Consider the following 9,057-nt stretch of genomic DNA (forward strand, 5'->3'; position numbering starts at 1 on the left):
TCAGAAAGTACTTTCTTTAAAATTGTTTTAAATTTTAGGTTTGGGGGCCCACATGAAGGGTTGTTACATAGACAAACACATGTCACAGGGGTTTGTTGTACATATTATTACGTCACCCAGGTATTAAGTTCAGTATCCAATAGTTATCTTTTATGCTCTTCTTCCTCCTCCCACCCTCCCGCATCAAGTAGACCCCAGAGTCTGTTGTTTCCTTCTTTGTAGTCATAAGTTATTGCCATTTAGCTCCCACTTAGATGTGAGAACATGCAGTATTTGGTTTTCTGTTACTGTGTTAGTTTGCTAAGAATAATAGCCTCCAGCTCCATCCATGTTCCTGCAGAAGACATAATCTTGTTCTTTTCTATGGCTGCATAATATTCCATGGTGTATATGTACCATATTTTCTTTATCCATTCTGGCACTGATGGGCATTTAGGTTGATTCTGTGTCTTTACTCTTGTGAATAGTGCTGCAGTGAACATTTGTGTGCGTGTGTCTTTATGGTAGAATGCTTTATATTCCTTCAGGTATATACCCAGTAATAGGATTGCTGGGTCAAATGGTTGTTCTGCTTTTAGCTCTTTGAGGAATTGCCATACTGCTTTCCACAATGTTTGAACTAATTTGCACTCCTACCAGCACTATGTAAGGGTTCCCTTTTCCCTGCAACCTTGCCTGTATCTGGATTGGTTTGTTTTTTCTTTTTCTTTTTTTTTTTTTTTTTTGTGACAGAGTCTTGCTCTGTCGCCCAGGCTGGAGTGCAGTAGCGCCATCTTGGCTCACTGCAACCTCCACCTCCTGGGTTCAAGCGATTCTCCTGCCTCAGCCTCCCACGTAGCTGGGATCACAGGCATGCTATTACGCCCGGCTAATTTTTGTATTTTAGTAGAGACAGGGTTTTGCCATGTTGGCCAGACTGGTCTCAAACTCCTGGCCTCAAATGACCTGCCCGCCTCGGCCTCCCAAAGTGCTGTGATTACAGGCATGAGCCACTGCCCCCAGCCTGTTTTCTGGGTTCTTGGCAGAGGTTTTTCCACTGGGGAAAAATAGTTTTAGCCACCTCTGGTTAACTTCATTTTCCTCATTTTAAAATGCAGCTAATGAATAAGATAAAGTATGTGGAGGAACAAACCACAATGCTTAATCCAGTGTAGATGTTCAATAAATATTAGTGTTTTTTAAAATCCCTTTTAATTCTCATAATAGTCTTTTGAGATAGATATTATACCTATTTTCTTAGATGAGAAAATTGAGGCTCAGATAGGAATAATAAATATGTAGAATTTAAATAAGAGAAAATAGGTAAACTTCTTAACATAGTACCTGTCATATACTATGTATGCACTCAAAATATAAACTTCCTTTCCTAAAAACACCTCACCTAGCTATCTTCAAAGTAATTGTCATGCAGGTAAACCATTTAAACTATGCAGCAGCAGCAGCACATCTCCAGTTGTATATTTCTTTCCTGGGAGTGCAGAAAAGATTGCAAAACCTGCTTTAGAGGTGGGGGAACAGCTGGTGGAAGGCTGTATCCCCTAGTTCATATCCTCTTTTTTTTTTAAGAATATGATACCTCCTGTGTGACTGCTAGGGGCCGAGGTCCAAAGATGAATACAAATCCAGGCTGGGAGCTAATCCTCAGTGCCTGCCACACAGGTGTTCATTGAATGAGGGAGGGGGAAGCAGGCATTCTTCACATGCCCTTGTGATTGTTGTTCTCTCAGTTATTCCAGCTTCTTTAAATAAGAGGAAAATTTGGTTATGAATGCAGAATTAAACTGGTAAGAGATCTAGATCAAACACATTTTTTATTTCATTAAGTGCAGGACATGCCATTCACTCTCAGATTGAATAAGGGATTAACACATTTTAGTCCAGAGACTATCATTTGTTTCTCAAATGATTCTAGAGCCTTTTGGTCCCACCCAACTTTCTTGTGAGAGATACTTTAAAATAACATAGCTCCCCAGAGAATGTCCCAAAATCAGAAAGGTAAAGTCATAATCTTAAGGAGTGTTTCATTTTATATCTCAATTTGTTCAAATATTTCCCTTTTGAGAAGATTTTGCTATGTCTCATCAGCAGTTCTAGTCAAGATGGTCAGATGTGGAACTAATAATGTTGACATCACTATTCAAGAGGCAATTTGAATTCTCCCACCAAGTTTCTTTAAAGCAGGACTACAAGGGCCATCACAGTGGCTCACGCCTGTAATCCCAGCACTTTGGGAGGCTGAAGTAGGCGGATCACCTGAGGTCAAGAGTTTCGAGACTAGCCTGGCCAACATGGTGAAACCCCACCTCTACTAAAAATATTTTAAAAATTAGCCAGGCATGGTGGCAGGCACCTGTAGTCCCCTATACTTCGGAGGCTGAGGCACAAGAATCACTTGAACCAGGGAGGTGGAGGGTGCAGTGAGCTGAGATCGCTCCACTGCACTCCAGCTTGGGTGACAGAGCAAGACTCTATCTCAAAAAACAAAACAAAACAAAACAGATTTTGGTTTCCATTTCACTGATCTGTAATCTATAAGCACTAAATCATCAAGTTTTGGATAATAATCACTGAAATAGGTGTTCTTTTGTGGTCTTAAGGTATAAACACAAATATGTTCTTAAAGTGTATTTGGCTTCTGATATGAGTATTAGGGACTTAGGGTTCTAACAATTTTTAATATGTTCTATTATTTTACTCATACTTTTAGTATGTACCTTTTACTTTTCCTACTTCATTATTGCAATAAGTACCACATCTTTGGAAATGAAACCAGGAAAATTTTTTTATGTATATATACAGTAGAGCTTTGAAAGTTAAGTAAAAATTTCCACTAGTCAAAATTATCATAAAAAATCCTTTAAAATAACCCATCAGATATAGTACTGTATATGTGATTTGTGAACTTAAGATTGTTTCATTTATTCAATAGTGTTTATCCATGTCCTCAGATAATCATGTTTTGTTTCTTTTCTTGAGGATGTTGATCAAGTCATCACCAGCCTTTTATCTTGAACAATGTGTTTTAAGTCATCCGCAAATTTTTCCATTGGTTTCACAATTGTTCATTGTCAGTTTCAGGTTTAATTGCATCTATTGCTTTTAATACAAGTAAAGAAAAAGGGCTATTTTCCTGGTACACAATCCCTTTAGGTTAACTTTAAAATAATTCAATACACTGTGATTGGAACCCACTAGACAGTTAGGATCTGTTCTCTTTACTCATGCCTGGTTAAACTTTTCTCTTAATAAACATGTCTTTCTCATGCTCTAAACATAAAAGTATTATATGTGTATAATCTTATGCTTATTTAGGCTTGCATTGTTTTATAAAAATTGGGTGAAAAGCAAAATACCCTAGACATCCCCCCACCAAAAAAAAAAAAAACATTAGTGTAAGGAGGAAACTTATGAAACAGTAAGTTGTGTTGTGTTGGTGTCAAATGCTCCTAGTCAAAGCCTTGATGACCATCTGTAAGCTTATCTGTTTGATATAAATGATCTAAAGGACACCCCAAGAAGGTTCCAACAGGCAAGAGAATGGAGTAGACATCCTCAGGGTACTGAATATTTCTGCCCATGGCTGGGTAGGAAATCTTTATCCCTCAAGGGATATTACTGTAAACCTTCGTTAGCAAGTAAATATCAATAAATGTTGAATGAATGACTCTTGGTTCTCCAGCAATATTAAATGGGATTGAGGAGTAAAAAGAAGTGTCTATGTAACCTCCTCCAAATTCCATTTTAAGAGAATTGAGCCTAAGAAGAATGAATGTCATGTTAACTTTTATGTTATGGGGCATAATTGGTTATTGTTGTTAATAGAGTAGGACTGAGAAAGTCTTAAATTCCTGTTTGGGACAGAATGGAAGGGGTGGTTAATAATGGATGGGGTGGTTAATAAATAAATCAGTAATGTATTACATCTCAAAGGAAGGAATTGGGAAGAGTAGGATTACAAAATCTTGTTGAGCTTATCTGATATCTCTTTACTAAATGTATTTAATTTGTGTAAGTCTTCCCAGTAGCAAACTATGAATCACTTTATACATTAACTGTGTTTAATAATTGCATGAAATATTATAGTTTAGCAAGCACTTTCACCCTTCTAGTCATCCTGTCAACAATCCTGATGTCAGTTATCACCATCCACCAAAAAACATAAGCTTCTAGCGAGATAGGGCCATGTCCTATCTATTTCCATAGCCCTGTGCCTACTCGTAGTAGACAATCAAAAAATCCTTGCTTTTTGAATAAACTCTCATGTTAACAATGAGACACAGGTTCAGAAAGGTTAACTTGCTCAAGACCTGTGAGCAGTAGAGCTGGGAATTTGTCCTAGGCCTTTGGCTCTAAATTGTGTGGCATTTTCTCAACCTGGATGAATGAATCCCTCTCAGCAAATGCACATCTATGCATTTTATTCATGCATCTTGAAATTATTCAAGATAATAAACATAGGGACATTTTCAGGTTGATTTATCTGTTTTTATTCCTTATATAAATTTCAGGCATATTCTCTCTAACATTTTAGTAAAACTGCATACATATTTTAACAATATGCCTAGAGGTGATTAACATCACCATGTTAGAATATTAGGATGTTATCCATCACACACCAGGGCCTGTCGTGGGGTGGGGGGAGGAGGGAGGGATAGCATTAGGAGATATACCTAATGTAAATGACAAGTTAATGGGTGCAGCACACCAACATGGCACATGTATACGTCTGTAACAAACCTGCTTGTTGTGCACATGTACCCCAGAACTTAAGGTATGAAAAAAAAAATACAAAATTTAGCCAGCTGTGGTGGCATGCACCTGTAATACCAGCTACTTGGTAAGGTTGAGGCATGAGAGTCGCTTAACATGGGAGGCGGAGGTTGTAGTGAGCAGCCGAGATCACACCACTGCACTCCAGCCTGAGTGACAAAGTGAGACTCTGTCTCAAAATAATAATAATAATTTCACCACCACTGAGATGATCTTGTGACATGCTTTGTCCAACAAAATGAGGCAGAAGTGACATTATACAGTTCTGATCCTGGGTCTTGGGAAGCCTGGGGTTTCTGCTGTGTTGCAGAACCCTGCCCAGCCATCCTAAAAAAAAAAAAAAAAAAAAAAAGAATATTAGGATGTTATCAAGAAGCAATTATTTCTCTATCTCCCTCTACGATTTTTAGGAATGAAAAATTAAACTGATAAGCCTGCACATTTCTGCTCTTTCCACTTTGTTCTAGCAGTCTTTCACAGATATGAAGATCCTGATGACCCCTGTTTAGTGTAGCTTAAAAATGTGTTGATTCTGCTTTAAATTAAAACCTCTAAAAGCTTTGCACGTAAGTGACACTTTCCAAAGGCACTTTCAAAGCCATTTACAGGATTTCAGGTATAATTCTGCCCTTCAAGTCTCCTTGTTTTTAGCAATTATTGCAGTTAATTTAATTGTATGACATCTCTAGTGCTCTTATCACACAATAGAATGAATTAAGTCATTTTGATCAACATTCATCAATGTCATATCAGCAATCAATGTGTGCCATTTATAGAAACACTCTGAAAAAGACTTCCTTCCTCTATCTTCCTAAATTTCAGAACTTTATTCTGATTTTCTCCTTACCTCTTTTTATCCAGAAAGCAAAACTGAACTTCTACTTCAAGTTGCTGGCTCCTTTTGCAGCCAAGAATGACATTGTTTAAAAACCTTGCTATGTTGTGAAGGCTGGCACTTTGAAGGATATTACTTTGGCCCATAGTAACTTGGTAAAAATTGTTACCATTTAGCCATTTACCATTTACCATTGCTTGATTCTGACTCATCAAGCTTACCAATAAATGCGATTTTTAAGTATAAGCCTTAACTATAAGCCTTAATCTTCAATAATTCAATGCCATTCACATATTGTTCAGGCATTTTTCCTATTTATTTAAGAAACGAATCATCTATAGTTCCAATATGAAATAAAAAAACTGTACAATAAGCCGAATCTATAATAATATATGTCTATTATCACTCATAATTCTTCTTAATGCTTTCACACCCTAGGACTGAGGTTTTCCTTCTAGTTTTTCTTTCCTTCAATTCCTTCTGTCCATTTATTCTTAATTTGAGAGATTTTATTTGTTGCCTTATAACCTTCTTCTTTGCCTTTTTCTTCTCTTCCTTTTTATTCTTTAAACATACATCTTTTGTTTTTTTCTTTTAATCTCCTGTCTTAAGCTTAGACTTTCTCACCTGACACCCATTTTCTCAGCATATGTTAGTGAAACGGGAAAGTTCCCTGATCCCTCACAGGACTTACGACAGGGGTGTCGCTCATGTGCTCAGCCACTGCAGGCTCGAACTCCTTTGGGAGGGGGAGCACACAGGTGGGCGGGGGCAAGAGCCAGGGTGGGGCAAGTGCTTTTGGGCTCCAGCCCCGGTAGCGTTTAGGGGTGTGTTACAATTAATGCTCTTTTAGCAGTTGCCATTCGTGGACGGCTAAGTGTTAAACCAGCTCAGTAGAGAGTCAGGGTGACAGCCTTTTACACCCTGCCCTCTTGGTACCTGGATCCTTGTCCGGTGTGTTAGTCTGTTTTCACACTGCTGATAAAGACATACCCGAGACCAGGCAATTTACAAAAGAAAGAGGTTTATTGGACTCATAGTTCCACGTAGCTGGGGAGGCTTCACAATCATGGCAGAAGGTGAAAAGCATATCTCACATGGCAGCAGGCAAGAGGAGAGAACTTGTGCAGGCAAACTCCCATTTTTAAAGCCATCTGATGTTGTGAGACTTACTCACTATCATGAGAACAGCAGAGGAAAGACCTGCCCTCATGATTGAGTTATCTCCCACCAGGTCCCTCCCACAACACAGAATTATGGGAGCTACAAGATGAGATTTGCATGGGGACACAGAGCCAAACCATATCATCCAGTGTCCAGGAAGATTCAGGTCACTCAGACTTGAAGGATGGTGAGTGCAGGGATTTTATTGGGTTATGGAGGTAGCTCTCAGTGGGATGGATGGGGAGCTGGAAAGAGGATGGAGTGGGAAGGTGATATTTCCCCAGAGTTCAGCTGCCCCACAGCCGATCTCCTCTCTGACTGTCCCCAGCTGAACTAACTCTTCTTGATGTTCAGACGCTCCTTCTCTTCTCTTCTTCTCTGCCATGCCATTCTGCTGCTCTGTCGTTCTGCTACTCTTCTGTTCCTCTGCTCATGGAGCTTGGGGTTTATGTGGGCACAGAATAGGGGCATGGCAGGCCAGAGTGGTCTTAGAAAAGGCAACATTTGGGTGTAAAGACAGGAATGCCTGTTCCCATTTAGGTCCATGGGTTTCCAGGCTTGAGGGTGGGGCCTTTGCCAGGGAACTGCCCTCTTCTACCTAGTATTTCCTCGCCTCATGCCTGTATCATTAGCATTTTTAATAATTTTACGTTGACCTTGAGCAGAATCACTTAACTTTCATTTTCTGGTTGGCATTTTCTAAGGGTCTTGTAACTCCAAATTTCAGCAAATCTTCTTTCGTACTCAGTACTTGTTCAGTGCTCAAGTGTTGGTACGTATGTAGAGGTAAGCTGCTGTTGGTGTCTACCCACTTTCCCTCAGTCATCGGAGCCACCTCCACTCACCCACATCCCGCGAGGCTCTGGGATGATGTCAGTCACAGTATTCTGCCTGCCCTCTTGCTGCAGCCATAACCACATGACCCGGACCTGGCCAGTCTTGGCCAGTCGTGGCACACCATTTGCCTGCCTACAGAGGGGTTCAAAGTCTTAGGTTCCTAACTCAAGGAGAGGTGCCAGGACCCACCTCCATTACCAGATAAAGAAAGCCTGTCTGTGTTTGAAGAGAATGAAACCAACACACAAAGAAAAGTATAAAAAGCAGAGCCAAGATATAGAAATAGTTCTACTACAGCATTTTAGTACTTGGATTTAGCAGTACCTTTGGATTCACCTTCAGCCTTTTGAGTCAGAAGAGATGAACAGATTTGCTTTTTTTAAAGTTATTTTGAGATGATTTATTTCATAATAGAGTCTTACACAATGTCTAATAGTATATCAAACCAAATGCTATGCAATTGTATGAAATAAAAGGCTAACTCGCATTAATCTTGATGAGACTCAAGTCTTTTATGTATATTACTTCATACAAAATTGGTAAATAAAGGAATGATATTGGTACATTGGTATAATACGGAAATTGCATGGATTCATACACAATTTTTCTCAGCACATTGTTTTAAAGCAATCAGGGCAAGATTTCTTATAATTAATGAGAAAGTTTTAAAGATATATGAAAACATTTTGGAAAAAAAGCTGAAAATCTGCAGAAGTTTATTCTTTATTGGGAAAAAAAGCCTGATTTAGTAGCTTTAGGGACCTTCAGTAATTTTCATTCTGTTAAGCTATCTGGAGCAGGCATGGATAAAGACACTAAGAAGATATTTCTAGTTATATAAAACAATGGATTAGGAAGGCTACAGACTGGATACGATTTTAAAATTTGATGAAAATTGAGTTTTTTAAAAGCAAATGCCTTCTAATACATCTTAAAGGAGGAAGCAAAAGTCCAGGAAATTATAAGGAAGCAAATGATTAACAGCCATGAATACTAGAGGAAAGCTAACTGTGGTAACATTTTTATTAGTAATATTTTTATTGATATTCTGGTTTCATAGTTCATAAGTTTTTAGTGTCTTCCTCAACCTTGTCTCCTCCATTTGCCTTATTATTTTTGGTACAGCATAGATTTTTCAGGAACACATATATGGTGTTAGAGCAGCGGTCCCCAACCTTTTCGTCACCAGGAACCAGTTTTGTAGAAGACAATTTTTCTACAGATGGCGGCAGGGGGAGTGGTTTCAGTATGAAACTGTTCCACCTCAAATCATCAAGCATTAGATTCGCATAATGAGTGCACAACCTAGATCCCTCACGTGCAGTTCACAATAGGATTCCCACTCCTATGAGAATCTAATGCCACCAGTGATCTGGCATGAGGCGGAGCTCAGCGGGTAATGCTCGCTTGCCTGCTGCTCACCTCCTGCTGTGTGGCCCGGTTCCTAACAG

Source organism: Pongo abelii, chromosome 9 (assembly GCF_028885655.2).
Source record: "Pongo abelii isolate AG06213 chromosome 9, NHGRI_mPonAbe1-v2.0_pri, whole genome shotgun sequence".
Lineage (NCBI taxonomy): Eukaryota > Metazoa > Chordata > Mammalia > Primates > Hominidae > Pongo > Pongo abelii.